The following is an 18302-nucleotide window of genomic DNA, read 5'->3' as shown; positions in this document are numbered from 1 at the left end:
ATAAGATGACTTCTCTTATAAAACCATCAAATTGTAGTTCCACTTCTGATCAGTTTACGCAAGTTTCACTGTAGTAGCTTTAATAATTTTCTAAACTCCTTTTATAACACACAGCATATACATTACCGTGTTTATCATTTAAAGTAATTATCTTTCCTAGTTATTTTGCAATTACTACAAATGTTTCGAAAGGTTTAAAATGTTGACATTTTCGAATTAAATAAAATTGTCGTTATTCAATTTTCCTGATCCCTAAGTGCATTATGTTTCAATTAACTTAGTTATTTTTATTCATAATTTCATTGTTATAGTTAATTATTTGTTATAATTATAAGTTTGTTATATTTGTTATAGTTATAATTTTATTTATAATTTGAAATTTCGTAGTATATATTTTTGTTTTAAAAACAAAATCCATCTTTTGCGTTTCATCGTCATCATTGGGTGGGCCTTGGCCTTCTATGAAATATTTCTTCATGTCGTTCTCCTTGATGCCAATTCTGATTATCATTTCCGTTTGGTAATACGAATTTTATTTTAATATGATAACTATCCAAAACTTCATTTTTATTTGTTTCATTTATTTATTGAATATTTGGCAAAATGAGGTGAAAAATAATAACTGTAACCATAGCAATACATATTATAGTTTATTTTTAAAAAAAATAATTTCATCACTTACAACGGGCAAATCTAAGCTCTAGAGAGATATAAAAATTTTCCTATTTTTCGTGCAACTGTGTAGATGGTGATTTAACAAAGTGAAATAAATTCACAAAAAAGCATTTAACAGCATTTTTTTGGAAACTTATTGTCCTTCACAACAACTATTTTCATTCATCAGGTTTAATGACTTTGGATTTAATTTTTCTGAGTTTCAAAGCGAGTAACGTGATTTTTATTCTCCAGAAGATAAACGATTAATAATAGTTGGAGTTAAAAAGCATTTTCCCCATCATACTCTCCGTGCATTTTTCCATATATATCTTTGCGATTTCCCGAGTCTACGATTTGAAACATAAACATGGAAAGATTATAGACTCCATCAGTAAAACATATCAATAAGAATCCAAAACTGAAGCGAGAACGTTTTCAACAGCAACAAAAATGTCCTTTTTAAAAATGGTAAAGAAGCTGCAAACTTTCAGAATCATTTTATTATGGGAAGGGAAAAAATTAAAATATATATATATATATTTCAGTAAGGAAAAAAAGTAGCGCATATTTAAGATTTGTATCGTTCGAAAAATAATAAGTAGCCCAAAAAGTAGCAAGTAGCGAAAATTCAATTTTCAGTAGCGGGGACTTTTAAAAGTAGCCCAATCCGCTACTTGTAGCCCAATCTGGCAACACTGGCTGGCTTTTACTTTACTTTTGTTTTGGCAGTTAGTTAAAAATAATTTAAAGACAGAAATCAAAATACTCAATATACATTATTGTTGCATAATCTTTATTGTAAGTGGGGGGAGCGATGAAAATTATGATTGAAAACTATGCCGCGAATACTGAAACGTTGAGAAACGCTGGGTTAGTGCCACTAGTCAATTACCTCCATCAGTACTCTCACATTAAAGAATTAAAAAAAGGAATCTTCTGATTATGATTGCATTGAAATTTGCACACCCATAAAATTAAATCGTGCATATGCCAGTGAAAATTTCAGCTGGTTGATGTAACGAGTACATTATGAGAATTTTTCAGAAACAGCGGTGAAATTCAACACATAGAACTTGACTCGTCGGCATATAATCCAAAAGCTACCTTCTCTGAAGTCATATAACTGTTTAGGTTTCTTTAAAATTGTTGGTGGACATTTTTTTTTGTGGGAAACGCGTTTTTAATACAAATAAAGCATTACTTTGATTTGTGTGTGTAGAATATGATGGATTATCCCCCATTAGAAAGCCTTAAATCTTTTATTTTGAGTTAAATATGTTGAAAATATATATGAAGCCGTGAGGGATCAGTGGTGTGCTGACATTGCGAAGATATGCTGTTCAATTCTCAGCGGCGGCTTTTCACAATGACAGTTGACCACAAAGGAGACATTGAGGACCCTCAACCTCCATGTCCTGATATTTTTACAGGAATACTTTTTTACCAATATATGAAAACTGGATTTATATAGAATGCCTAAAATTGACCGACAAAGTTCCAAATTATTATTATGATATTAGTTCTAAATGATATTTTATGTACTACTACCAAGCATGCAATGGAGTGCCTAATGACAAACCGGCAAACGCGAGAAGTACAATTCCTAGTGAAATGGAACCTCGAATTAGGTAAGATCGAGTACTTGTATGTAAATGCAACAATAAATTTGTTTCCCAATGTAATTATTTTGGTTCCGTTAAATTGAAAAGTATTTGCTTCATCGGAAAATTCTGGCAGCGAAGAAATGCTCCCCATTTTACAAGGGTAATAAGTGAAAGAGAATTTATACCTTTCAATATGTATGTATCTGATGTACCGTTTAGATTTGTTGGATAGTTTCTTTATAAGTTTAAACAAATATGCACATGTTTTGTTATGTGTGCTCTCTCTCTCTTTAAACTACAACATTCTGTAAAATGAGGCTCGTGCTTTCGTGAATATAACCTTATTGTGGACCTAATAATTACCTCAAAATACTATATAAGTGACAGAAGAAATGTTAACTCTCGTTTCTTGAACAGGAGTATGAATATTTGAATGAAATCAGTTTGAATATGAGAGTATGAAATGCCAATTTGATTTTAAACTATAATTCAAAAGCAAGTTTCCATTTCATAATTTAATACAAAACAAGGAAATTATCTTTAAGTTTAAATTTTAAAAAAAAAGCAAAAACATGGAAAAATAAGCACAAATTTAGAGAAGTTAAAAACTATAAGTTTGAAACAAAAGGAAGGTTTCAAACTTTTATACAAAACAACGGGAATTATCTTTAAATTTAAAAAGCAAAACTTGGTAAAAATAGCACACATTTCCATAAGTTAAAATCTAAAATACACTGGTGTGCAAAACTTAAGCAACAAGTGCGTTTTTTGTCATAACTCTACAAGAAATACAAGACATGAAATTTGAATATGATGTACATTATTTTCTACTTAAACGATGGTAAAAGAATAATGGCACAGAAATGAATATAAAGCTTGAAGTAGGGTATGGAACAAAAAAGGCTTTTTTTGACATATAGTGGCGCTACACATGATTGCCTGAAGAAGCGTAAGTACAACTCCCTTGTATGGGATATGCCCTCCCCTTATTGTAATTGTTGTGTGGCATCGTCTCTCCACGCTAAGCACCAGATTATCCAGGAGTTCTTGGGGTAAACGTCTCCATTTCTTCTTTAACGCATCTTTCAGCTGATGGGTGTTACCAGGAGGATACTGTCGTGTCGCAAGACGTCTCCCTAATGCATCCCACACATGCTCTACGGGATTTAGATCTGGAGAGTGAGCTGGCCAATCCATTCGTGTGATATCTTCACTTTCCTGTAGCTCTTGAACATTAGCAGTACGGTGTGGCCGGGCATTGTCATCCATAAAAATGAAGTCTGGTTCAATGGCTCCTCGGAACAGGCGCACATGGTGTAGGATTACCTCATTGCAGTAGCGTTCTCCGGTTACAGAACCTAGGTCGAAGATCTGAAGCTCAGTCCGCCCGTTCAACATAATGCTACCCCAGACGACAACTCCAGGACCACCGTAGTGATCTCTTTCCACGATGTTATTGGGATGAAATCCAAATAACATCGTGGAATCCCAATAACATCCCAACCTCCCTCCAGATCAACTAACGTTGAGGATCGCTTGTAGCACTAAAACGACTCATATCTGTGAAGAGGACGCGACTCCAATGATGAGGTGTCCAGATTTCGTGTTCTCTGCACTACTCTAAAGGGTGCCGCCGATGGCTAACTTTTAAAGGTATGCAGCGTTCAGGACATCTAACAAATAAGCCACCTTTGTGGAGGCTTCTGGTCACTGTAAATCTTGATACTTGTCGTCCTGTGGCTGTGCACAGTTGCTGAGATATGGCGCTCGCTGACTGAAAACGGTTTCTTTTCGTCTTGAGGACAATGTAACGGTCATCTCTTGGTGTTCTCTTCCTTGGACGGCGCCACCACCAACCTTCCGAACAGCTGTACCAGTAGTTTTAAAGGCATTCCAAGCACGAGAAACAACACTTTTGTTGATCCCGAACTCTTCGTCGACACTGGTGACACTACGTCCCTTCTCAAGCTTCCCAATCATTCTTCCTCGAGTAAAGCCGTCTAAATGATTTCTTGAAGACGTGTTTCACAAAACAAATCACTTGCGCTTGCAGCGAAAGTCTTTAACCACGGTGCTCTTCATCCTTTTATCACAGCTTTGACCTGCGCGCCGACCCACAAGGTTTATGTACACTTACATCAGCTACGACGTTCTATTTCTAAAATTTGCATACAAATATTCTTTCTACTGAATTACGTGCATATTATACTGCAATTTCATGGCTATCTTATACTTTGTTGGATAGCTGTGGCCGAAAAACCTCTTGTTGCTTAAGTTTTGCACACCAGTGTAACATATAAGTTTGAACTATAATTTAAAAACAAAGCTTCATTTCATACTTTTATGAAAAAAATTAACGAAATTAAGTTTAAATTTCAAAGCAAAGCATGGTAAAATTAGCACAAATTTAGATAAGATAAAAAAAAAGATTTTTAAAATTTAGTACCTACAGTTGTATTTCAACTGCTTAGGAACCTCACTGTTTGTAACGCATCCATATTGATTTGTGGCGTTTTTTTCTTCCGACATTCTTTTCCTCTTCTCTGATTTTTGTTCTTTAACGGCATACATCAGACTTTTCAAAAAAGTCTTCGTATCTCCAACAGAAAAGCAACACGCGAATTAACACGTTGAGTGCCGCATCAGCTACAGGTGGCTGACACTAGACTTTCCACTTAGACCGCGTCAGCCACCGGTGGGTGACACTGAAATTACATTTAGGCCGCGTCAATCTCCGGTGGCTGACACTGACCTTTCACATAGCCCGCGAGAAACAGCGGGCTGACAGCGTGTAACATGTTATAGAACTATAAAATTTACACTCTCTTATGGTATTGCAGAAAATGTATTTAAAATTTACTTAATTATTGTGATTCTTGGTTTAATAAATTCAATTTACTAGGTTTTTTACCACCACTATTTCTAAACAATTCGTAGGCTTATATAATTCACCACTGTTTTTCGCTGATGTCGTGTTAACCTTTTAAAAACTAGCAAAATCTGTTTGATATTTGCAAATTTAGTTTGTAATTTTTTACCGTTGTGGCCTGACGGCAAGCATGTAAAATTAGCACGGTACTCAACATGTTAAGAATAACCTTCGAAATATAGGGTACTCAAGGTCTAGAAGAACCACAAAAGTTGTGATAACTATTTCAAGAGGTTATCCTTAATTTGATAGACTTTAATTTCATGTCAAGGTAGTTTATTATGTACTCTTTGTGGAGCAAAAAAATTCTTAGCAGTAGTATTTTTTTTAATGTCTGATTTTTTATTGAGTTATTCTGATATAAAGTTATACTCCCCACCACAAAAAGTAAATGATTCAAAAGCTGATATAAAAGATCACCTCCCGATCAGTGTTAGGTGTAATACAGAGGGGGCGGCGTAGCACTTCTAGCAAAAACCAACTTATTTACAACAGAATATAACTCAAAAAATGATAATGGATATGAGCAAATTTCTATTTTATTAAGCTACAGAAACAAGAACATCAAATTTACAGGAATTTATAATTCTCCAAAAAAATAAATTAACAGATAATGATATGAACCTCCTATTTCCAACCACCCTAGATACAATAGTTGCAGGTGACTTTAATTCCAAACATCCAATATGGGGCTGCAACAACTTCAATCACAGTGGTTCAAACTTGAAAGATCTTATAAGCAAATATCAATTAACAGTAGTAGCACCAACAACTCCAACTTACATTCCAAATCGGATTAACCATAGTCCGGACATACTAGACTTCGCAATAACAAACATGCATGTTCCTATCCTCGCCTGCGCTCATAACCATTTGTCATCAGATCATCTGCCAGTTCAACTGCTCGTTGGGGAAACCATAGAACAATCTGAGAAAATAAATTATGAAACTGACTGGAACCATTTTCAAAATACTCTTACAATCATCGGAACAGACCTACCATCCTTGGAAAACGAAACTGCAATAGAAAACTATATATAGCAAATCCAAAATGAAATAACAGATGCTTTTAAAAACGCTTCCACAGAAACCAAGTATATTGCCCATCATTACAGATTACCACCTGAAATTAAGAATATAATAAGATTAAGGAACTCGCACAGGAAATGGTACCAAAGAACTTACGACCCAGCACACCTGGACGCAATAAAACAACTCAATAACCAGATTAAAAACACAGTAAAAAATATAAAAAAACAACTGTGGCAGGCAAAAATCGCCTCCCTCTGCACTACCGACAACTCTATATGGAAAATGGCCAAGAAACTGAAAACAACTCCTCAAATAGACAGACCAATAAATGGACCATCAGGCACAGCTTACTCAATATCAGAAAAAATCGAAATATTCGCAGATTCACTTCAAAATCAATTTTCACCAAATATCAACTCTGACCAAAATCATCACAATATCATCACAGAAGAAGTTAATAATTTTCAAACTGAACACCTCATCCCAGAAACAATAAATTCAACCAATAATCAAGAAGTTAGCTGCATCATACAAAAACTGAAAAACAATAAAGCTCCTGGTGAGGACGGGATAAAGAATAATATGATAAAACTATTACCAAACAACTACATTTGCAAAATCACGCATATTTTTAATGTCTGCCTTGCTCATAATTACTACCCACAAATCTGGAAAAACGCATCAGTCATTCTATTTCTCAAGAAAAATAAGAACCCAAGCTGCCCTGAGAGTTATCGCCCAATCAGTCTACTTAACATACTTGGAAAAATATACGAAAAAATCATCTACAATAGAATAAAACCACTTCTTACAGCCCTCCCCGACGAACAGTATGGATTCCGACAAAAACTAGATACCACCAAACAGTTACTCCGAATAATAGACTACACTGGCAGAGCAATCATAAATAAAGAAACAATAGCCTTCCTGATGATCGACATATCCAAAGCATTTGATAAAGTATGGCACACTGGTACAATATATAAACTCATACAGCTGAATTTTCCACCCGGCATAATCAAACTCCTATCATGCTATCTTTCTAATAGAACATTTCAAATCACCATCAAAAACAAAAAATCCACAAAGAGAAACATCACAGCCGGAGTACCACAGGGCAGCATTCTGGGACCGATATTATACATATTATACACTTATGATTTTCCTATAAACAAAGCCGATTATAACAGCATAACAGCCTATTACGCAGACGATACCGGTATTATTATTAAATCCAGAAACCCAAATCATGCTCTTCAAAAACTACAAGACCATATAAACGAAATAGAAGACTGGTGCTTAAAATGGAAAACTGCAGTAAATGCATGAAAATCACAAATATTAATTATACAAAAAAGAAGAATTAAAATACTTCCACAACTTCAACCAAAAATGTTCAACATACCAATACCGATAGTTAAAAAAGCAAATTATCTTGGCCTTATAATCAATAGCAAACTCACCTGGAATGATCACATCAAGAGCACAATAGATAAAGCAAATGCAGCAATAATAGCCATACAACAATTAATATACGAGTATAACAAGAATATGTCACTTAAACTAAAGAAGCTACTATATACAGCAATGATCCGCCCAATACTTACCTATGCCTCACCTGCCTGGACAACGATACCTCAACATCTACTGAAGAAATTAAACCAATGCCAAAACAAGATCCTTAGAAAAATAACCTGTGCAAGATGGTTCATCCGGAATACCAATATACATGCAGACCTCAAAGTACCAACTCTATCACAGCATATATACAAGCTAAACGCAGATTTTTTCGATAAAGCCATAGAATGTAAAACAGCAAATTTTAATGAAATCTTTAAATTTGAAAATTATATCAAAGATAAAAACTACAGACCTGAAGCTGCACATTTCACCTCCGACGCCTCATATCATAACTATCAAAACAAATAATTTCATCAACCTTTCTGAAAATAACGTTTACTCATGCTGATACAATTCTGAACAACTCCAAAATCAAACAAACACAGTTTAGAGCAAGCTGCTCAATTTATTTTTGATTCCTTTTTAGTTATTCAAGCAAAGAGCTTGAAACATTCATAAAAGCAACTCCATTGCCTGCTTACCTCATTGCTCAACCAAAACTGTTCAAAAATTCCAGATGAATGGGATAGGGGCCGCTTCGCGGCCCAGGTGCCCAATAAGATCAAAACTCTAGGACTAGTGTTTGGTGTAAAGGAGCAAACAATGTTGTCAAAATTGTTAACTAATATTCCGAAAGTTTTAATTCTTAATAATCTGTCATTCAATAAAATATTTCGCTAAAAGTGTCGTAGTAGGTTCCCCTGTTGAGAAACATTTTTAAAGTAGCTATAATCAGGATGAGAAGAATAAGAAGTGGTATCCGAGCTACTAGGTCTGTCGGAATGTGTCCCATTATACGAGAATTATATATTAACGTGTCACATTATACGAGGATGCAAAAGGTGCCATTATAAAAAAAAGTCGTTGGTCATTTATCCTGAAATGTAGACCTCAGATGTACCACTTAGTTCTGTCGGATACTTTCGTCACAAGTTTGAGCATGTATGGGCATGCTCTTTTGCACCATATATTCTGTGTCACTTTAATCTAGAACAATACGAAGGCTAATTTCCCAATAATTGATGCAATAGTTTCCTTGTCTTGTGGATCGGGTTCAAAATTACAAGGCTACGAAGATGAATGCGACGTAGTCGTGAACTCAAAATTGGGTCGACTGTTTCACGACGGTTATAAAATGAAATGAAATAAGAAGAATGACATTTTTTCATCGTTTTATCATTCATACTCTTAAATTAACTCCGACAGTTGAATTTTTAGTCTAGTCTAGTTATGTCTAGTTTTTAATCTAATTAACCTTATCTAGCTATGAACTGTTTTTGGTGCATATACATAAGCTGAAAGTGAATGAAATAAGCCAAAGTATTATTTCCGTTGAATTTATAACTGAATATAACTGCATTAAGAGTATGAAATGGTTTTTAGAAAATAATATTTCTTTATTAGCGAAGTCAGTATCCAGCCGGCCAAAGACAAAGCCTGTAGTAAATGGTGACTGGTGCATGTTAAATATGTAAGGTCATTAAGTTCTCCATGTTCCTATAGTAAATTATACCTTTGAGGGTATTGAATTGGAGATTGATAGTTGTCTGGTTCAGGTCAAAATTATGATCTGTGGATGATTGAATGGACCCTCCCTATAAACGGGCTTGACGTATCAGTGTCGAATTTTGGCCATAGATGACGCCTCCTGAAAACAAAAACAATCGGAACACTTGCCTTAATGGCCTATGACAACCACAAAGTTAGTTATTTTATTTTGATCTGAAAAGAGCGATGCAATTAAAGGCTTTAAAATGCAATACTATTGCAATTTAAAGCCTGTACTTTTCATAATCTATTCAATACATTAAGTTTTCTTGAAAATAAAAAAAATTTGCTATTTATTTTTATTCGCACTTTAAATAATTTCGTAAAGGCAATCTAAATATGGAGTAAATAATGGATTATTGATAGTCTAAATGTAATTATATTTTTCAAAATTTTTTTAAAATATGTTTACAAAAAATTCCTAACTCTCGGAACCTCTTAACTTTTCTACGGAGCACAATTTGGGAGCCGCTGCTTCATAGAGTATGACAGTTTATCTACAGAATGAAGTTAATGTTGCCCACCCATCAAATTGATCCCTGCGTCTTTGTTTATTTACATGTTGTTACTTTATTTTTTGAGTAAAAATTTATTCTAGTGGTACCTAAGTTTAGGTTTTAATATACTACTTTTTAATCATATTAATTTATCTTTCACACCACTACATATAATTGATTTAAAAGTTCATATACAACGCCACATCTCTCTGACTTTTCCGTGTCGTATGTTTTAAAATGTTGGTAAAATCCCCCAACACTCTGAAAGCATTGGTTTTTAAATGTCTACCGCTCTATAAAATATTTTGCTGAAAGCTCATTACCTGCGAACGTTAAAACCTTTCGAAGAGGATTTACCCCTGTGACAGTAAAATGGAAATTAATTTACAATTATAGGCAGATAGCATACTTTGCATTTTGAAAAGGCTTGATGAATAGGCTTGTGCCGCAAGTCTCGCACCTCGATCAATATGCAAACATTAAAGCATTAAAAAAGGGAAACGAAATTTCTTTTTCTACCACAACAAAATATTAATTATAATTAATATATATTTTAATCTATTGTGAACTGAGCGAACTGAAATCTTTACTCCTATCTAAATTAATAAAACATCCGCCAGTGAAACTTTCGGCTGGTAGATGTAATGAGTACATAATGAGAATTTATTCTTAGTCACGAATTCAAATTCAACTCATAGAGCTTGACTCTTTGGTATGTTATCCAAATGCTACCTGCTCTGAAATCGTGAAATTGTTTAGGATTCTTTAAAGTTGTAGGTTGACATTGTTTTGAGAGAACGCGTTTTTAATACAAATAAAGCATTTCTTTGATTTGTGTATGTAGAATATGATGGATTAACCCCTATTAGAAGGCCTTAAGTCTACATATGATGCAAATCATGTATCAAGAATTTCTAGAATAAAGGTAATTTTAAAATCGCCTTTGCAGCATTTTTTTAATGCAAAGTGTTTCACGAACTTGGTAAACTCTTAAGGCAATTTTTTTTATGTTTCTGACTACTTCTTAATCTTATAATACTGATACTTCATATATTGCAATAGTCTAAGACTTCAAAATTGGCGGTTTCGCTACCACTAAAAAAATCTCTAAAGAAAAGTGCTGTTCTTGGCGCTAATTTATGATTTATTTATTAGTATACAAATCAAAAGAATACGAAATACATTTCCAAAAAATTTAAATATTTATTTCCATATAAAAAAATTTCTACAATAAAAGTAATCCTTGATATATACCTTTGCAGTGTTGCTTTTAAAACAAACAATTTCGAAGCCCTGGCTTCTTATGTGTGCCACTATCACGCCAAATACTACGCAAACATAAAATTTTCCATTATACAAAATTTTAGCTGCTACTACTGCATAAATTTTCCAAATGAAAGAGCAAAAGTAAGCTGCTACGTTCTTGGAAATTTTGTGATCTATTTGCTGGGAGTAGCAGCAAAATGAGTTTAAAATAAATAATCAAATTGAAACAAATTTGACTACTTCCTAATATTATAATACTACTATTTCAAAAACTACCAGTCTAAACTTTCGAATTGAAAGTCCTGTAAAAATAAAAATGAAATTGGAAGTGTTATTGTTGACAGCTCTACACTTGACAATTTTTTTTTTAATCTATTAGTAGGGATATATTTCAAAAGAATTCAAAATAAGTCTCAAAAATATACAAAATACGTTTAAAAATAAAACAAATCTACGTTTCAAAAGAATCCACATATTTATTCCCGTCGAAATTATACGAGATTATGGAAGTCATCCTGAAAATGTTTTGCAGTGTTTTTTTTAAATGCTTTAAACACCAAAACAAAATTTGTAAAGTGTCTTTAATATTACAATACTGCCACTTTAAATATTATAAGAGTCTAAAACTTTCAAATTGGCTGTTCTGCAACTACTGAAAAGAATCTCAAAACCGTAGAGCTATATTTAGCAACTCTGTTCTTGGCACTAATTTAAGATCTATTAGCTAATATGAAATTAAAAGGAATACAAATTATGTTCGAAAAGAATTGAAATATTTATTTCCATATAAAGAATTTCTAGAATAAAGATAATCTTTGACATGTACCTTTGCACGTGTACCTTATTTTTGGTAAGGTTTTTACAGCGTTTAAGCATATGTATAGATACCAAAATGTTTTAGTTCTCCTAAGAAATCTTTCAGTTCACTATAATCATGTCTTTTGCGTCATCAAAACAGTCATTGCGTCATTATTAATTGTCCTGATATTTCTTATTTTTTTCTCCAAGAGTGCAATTGCGTATGAAACATAGGGACGAGTTCTATTTCTGTGCGCGTTATTGCCATCTCTATTATAAATAGGTCCTTCTTCTAATTTGGGGAATTAAGGAAATATTTGAACATTGGCCGAGTGTGAACCATTACAATAAACACATTTCTGTTCGGTCTCTTTACTCTTATTGCAGGCATTTGTGAAATGCTCATTCGCACATTTTAAGTATTTAGGGGTGTATCGGCAGGAACTTTGCTCGTGGCCAAAACACTCACGTCTAAAACATTGGGTAACTCTATTTTTCCCCCTGAAGATGTCTAACTTTATTTTAAGCTGAAGTACGTCAGTCATATCAAACATTTCTTTGTTTTTTTTTCTCCATTTTTAGGTAAAAAGACTATAAAATTGGGCAGATAAAGAATTTCTACAATAAAAGTAATCCTTGATATATACCTTTGCAGTGTTCTTTTAAAAGCAAACAGTTTACAAGACCTGGACGTGTGCCACTATCACATCAAATACTATGTAAACATGAAATTTTCGACTACTAAGGCACGGAATTCTTTACACTGATTTCGGGCATTCCTATAAACTGACACTTTTGCTAAACTGCTATTATTATTAAAACTCAAATAAACTAAATATTTTTTTTTTAAAATAAATAAATGCATAATGTTAAATAAAAAACATTGATTGATAGAGTGAAGAAAAGGATTTTTTTCCTTGACCTGTCAACTCAGTGGAAATTTTTAACTCATTAAAAAGAAAAGGCAATATAAAAATTAGACACTGTTCCTTTCTCATTACTTACAACAGCTAAAACCCTGCAATCACACTAGTTATTTCTACAGTGCATTTGTAATTATAAATAATTGCCATATTTACTACTTTGCAAAAAAAATCAGGTTTTGTACGCAATAAAGAAATTTTATTACATTTTATAAACATTGTTGAACAGCGGACACAATTATTGAGTTTGTGATTATCATTGTTCAACTCCGTAGTCTTGTAATTTTGAACAGTGTCCAAGTCAGGTAGCTCGATCAAAACGCTCACATTGAAGCATTAAAAAAGGGAAACGAAATTTCTTCATCTACCACACCAAAATATTGATTATAATAATTATAAATTTTAATCTTTTGATATAATAACATACCTTTTGCCACCACAATGTAGCAAAATTTCAAAATGTTTTTAAACACAATGTACATATGTCACGATGTATGGGATAGGGGCCGCTGCGCGGCCCAGGTGCCCAGTTCTTTTTAAATAAAGCGAAGCGATAATAACATACCTGTCAACTCTCCCGCATTTTGCGAGAGATTTTATTTTCATATTTAAAGTGATAATAAATATATACTATTTTTTCTTTTATAAATTTAATTTTTAAATGATTTTGATCACCACTATTCTTACAAAAATTAAGCACATATATTAATATGCGTTACTATCATGGTTGTCAACTTAATTTTTTTCAAATACAGCGTATTTGTTTGCTTAAAATTGAAGTTTTAATACCACTGGGAAAAAAGATAATGGAAGGGATTGAAAGTTGGCAGGTCTGTAATAAGTGTTGTACTGAGTCTCATAGAAAATTAAATAATACATCCGCCATTGAAAACTTCAGCTGGTGGATGTTAATGAGTACATTATGTAATTTATTCTTAGTAAGCGGTGTAATTCAACGCATTGAACTTGACTCGTCGGAATATAATCCAAATGCGACCGGCTATGAAATCGAAAAATTGTAGGTGGACGTTTTCCTGTGAGAACGCGTCTTTAATACAAATAAAGCATTACTTTGACTTGTGTGTGTAGAATATGATGGATTAACCCCTTTTAGAAGGCCTTAAATCTACATATGTTGAATATGTTGCAAATCATGTATCAAGAATTTCTAGAATTAAGGTAATTTTAAAATAAGCCTTTGCAGTATTTTTTTTTAATGTGAAATGGTAACGCACTTGGCAAACTCTTGGGGCAAGTTTTCTTAATGTTTCTGACTATTTCTTAATCTTATAATACTGTTACTTCAAATATTATAATAGTCTAAGACTTCCAAATTGGCTGTTTCGCTACCACTAAAAAATCTCCAAATGAAAGTGCTGGTGTTAGCAGCTCTGTCCTCGGCACTAATTTATGATCTATTTGTTATTATACAATTCTAAAGAATGCGAAATACGTTTCCAAAAAATTGAAATATTTATTTTGAATGGGTGTAGAAAATATGCAAAGAGTTAGAAAGAAAACAATAAAATACAATTTGATTATTAGTTTTATTCCTTTTATAACCACCGTGGAACAACCGACTCAATTTTGAGTTTACGGCTACCAATGTTTAACTCTGTGGCCTTGTAATTTTGAACCCAATCCAGAAGAACTGTTAGATTAGTACAAAGAGGTATTTATTTGTTATGAGGGGTAGGAGGACTTTGCGACCCCGACAGATTTAACATGCACCAGTCACCATTTTATACATGGGTATTCTTCTGCCGGCTGGATTGAAACTCCCATTCTCACGATTATGAGTCCAACCAGGCTATCCCGGGCAAATTTATTAGTTTATTTTATAACAGTCATTGCACAGCCGACCCAATTTCGAGTTTACGACTACTAATATTCTACTCCGTTGCCTTGTAATTTTGAACCCAATCCATAAAACAAGGGAACTGAAAGATTAGTACCCAGAAGTATTTCTTTGTTATGAGAACGGGGAGGACTTTGTGACCCCGACAGATTTAACATGCGACTGCCTGCGATCAGTAACAGTTGGGAGAACAATTTGATCAGCCTGCGCTGGGACCGTGGGAGAGTGTTTTCGGTTCCCGTTAAACTGTTATAGCTTAAAGTGCTTGAATTCGCATGCAGGTCGTCGAGCTACCAAAACGAGGGAGCCATCCCCTTTTCAGAGGATCAAAGTTGTGATGGCGTGTCTTCGGATTGTCCTCTGGGATGCTTCCCAAACTGTTTAGTTTAGCCAGCATGGGCATTTGCAGGTGCGACTTTTGGACAATACGTTCTATATGAAGCGACATACTTTCGTCCATTGTTGTTTAAAGAATAGCGGTTGCGTTTAAAAACAATTACTATCGCATTTAAAATAGTTATGAACTTTTGTTGATTTAGTACTGCCAGGCTGGCAATACTGCATCCGAAAGAGTTAAACCGAAATCTAACTTCACCCAGGTTGAGATATATGCCCAATAATTTACACTAATGACCTGACAAAAAATAATAAGTGATGGCCAAGTTATGTGCACATTTAAACCATTATGTGAAAGGTAGACATTTGAGTTTTAGCTTTCGCTCTTTTTCTTAAAAGTTGTCCGTTTGAAGAGTAAATAATTTGATGTTATAAACTTTTTTAAATTTAAAATTAACATTATTTTAAAGACAGAAATGAAACCTTAAATGGTTTCACGTCTGCGCTGAATTATTTAAATAAGTTACAAACTGGTTACAGCATAGCTTTTATCACAAAAAATGAAGACTGCGAAAAAAAATATTCTGTGTTCACTTTAATAGATATAAAGCTTTGAATTTGGATCTGTAATTATGTCGTTATTAAGTTTAGAAGGTAAAGAGATAGCTTACTTTATACAGAATAGTCAATATGAATACGAATATACTATCATTCATTTCATTTATCACTTATTCTACCATGACAAAAGAAAAAAAAATAGGACTTTAGTAGATATTTAATACGGATTAAAAGTTTTATCGCCAGATTTTTACTGACCTTTTGTTGCCTGGTCATCTTTCCATTATATTTTTTTTAAATGTCGATAGTGGGATTAACCTTAAACACATTTCATAATTCACGTTTTTCTAAGTTAAACAAATCATTTGTATTTTGTATTCCCCATACAATAATTATAATAAAAATCCATATGCATAATAAGGCAATAAGAAAACACTCTTCAATTCCTATAAATTTCCTATGAATTCCTATGAATTTTCCAATAAATTCATTTCCCCCACGCAATCACACATACATATATACAGTTAGTCAAAAAAGTCTGCGTACATTCGCAAAAGTGATATCAAACTCGAATTTAAAGGGCGAAAAAAAATTTTTTTTTAAAATTTTAATATTTTAAATCCTTAACGTCAGTTAGTGACTTTAAAATTATTTAACAAAAATATTTTCATTCCCACTAATTTATGCACACTAATTTTTAAAAGATAATTGGACAAAAATCAAGGCCAATAAAGTTTGCGTACAAGCCAGAAGGGGCGGGGAATTTCTTATCTTAATTTCAAACTTCAGAATACAAATCAGATTACACTTTCAGGGTCATTGAGCTTCAAATCTATTTTCGAGTTAATGGGAAGTTGTTAGTGCTATTTTCTTTGACGAAAATGTTACTTAATAGGGAAATTCCTTTAGCTACAAGACAGTTAATTATAAAATTGAGAGATGAAGGTAAAACTCTTCGCTATACTGGTAAAATAGTTGGGAGGCCTCATTCTAGTGTGCAAAGAGCTATTCAGAACTACCTTGATACTGGAAATCTTGCTGTAAAACCATGTGGAAGACCTACGAAGCTTACTCAGAGAGAAGAAAGAAAAATTCTTTTGCTAATTAAACAAAATTCTAAACTTTCTGCTCTAAGTATAACAAAAGATATTTTTTTAACAAGCAATAAGGAAATTTACCCTGAAACTGTAAGAAAAGTACTGCGAAAGGCAAATTATCATGGACGCAAATCTAGGTCTAAGCCATACATTTCTAAGACGAATCGAATGAAAAGAATTGCTTTTGCAAAAACTTATTTGAACTCCTCGGCAGGTTATTGGAACAGTGTAATTTGGTCAGATAAAAGTAAATTTACGATATTTAAAATCAATGGCCTCCCTATTGTATGGAGAAAGCCGGGAACAGAACTGAATCTGAGAAATTTAAATCCAACTGTTAAACATGGAACTGGTGGAGTGATGGTATGGGGGTGAATGTCTTAAAATGGAGTTGGAAATTTGCATATTATTGATAAAGTCATGGACAGTTATGTTTATTTGGATATTTTAAAGAAAAATCTACCAGAAAGTGCTCGAAATTTAAACCTTTCTAATACCTTTATTTTTCAACAAGACAACGACCCTAAACATACTGCTAAAATTGTGAAGGAATATCTTCTCCATCACACTCTGCGACAATTACCAACTCCTCCACAGTCATCAGACCTTAACCCGATTGAACATTTGTGGGCAAAATTGGACAAACGAATTCGAAAACACAATATTACATTCCGAAATGAGTTAATATGCAAATTGCAGGAAGAATGGGCGAAAATTACGTCAGATGATACACAGAAACTAGTCCAGTCAATGCCTAGACGTCTGAAAGCTGTTTTAAAAAATAAAGGGCAAGCAACTAAATATTAAAATAACGCTAAAAACTTGTATTTTTCACTTTTTTCTTAAGTGTACATAGACTTTATTGGAGTGTATTGCTGTGTTTTTTTCGTAAAAATTTATTTTGGAAAAAATTTTTAAAATATTTCGCTTTTATTTTTGCTTTTTATTGTAGCTTACAATTGTAGCTATTACAGGAACAAAAATCATACTGATTAAAATGTTTCTTAGATGTTCAAAGTGCCCTTTTAATTTAATAATCAGTCCGTACGCAGACTTTATTGACTTACTGTATATATATAAAACATTAAAAAAATAATATTGATTGCAAAAACTTAAACTGAAGTAAACACATTAGCATTAAAATGAATTAAACCAGCACAAAAATACTGAAATCAACTGAATTATATCAGTCAAGTGATATAGTTCGGCCTCTGGCTAAGTCATCTCTATGAGAAAAAAAGCAGTTAGGTGTTTTTTTTTACAGGTCATTAACACCTGTTTTATCGGATTCTGATGAAAATATCGATGCAACAAATAAAGATGATTATTTTTTGTTTGATGACAACCACGTTAAGAAACGTTATGACGTTTTTTAATTTAGAGCGAAAAAAACTTTATTAACTTCTTCCTTGTTTTTTATTTTCTTGATTTTTTTTCTTCTTAAGTTAAACGTTATATTTTCATTTTCAATATAAAAAATTCAAGAGTGATTTTTTTTTCTCATTTGATAGCGATTGGGGAACATAGATATTTCACCAATTTTCTTTTTCTTTTGTTGGGCTAAAAATCATTTTCGTTC

This window comes from Parasteatoda tepidariorum, chromosome 5 (assembly GCF_982258835.1).
Source record: "Parasteatoda tepidariorum strain Cologne lab strain chromosome 5, Ptep-v5.0, whole genome shotgun sequence".
In the NCBI taxonomy this organism is placed as follows: domain Eukaryota; kingdom Metazoa; phylum Arthropoda; class Arachnida; order Araneae; family Theridiidae; genus Parasteatoda; species Parasteatoda tepidariorum.
Note: the sequence above shows the minus strand (reverse complement) of the source record.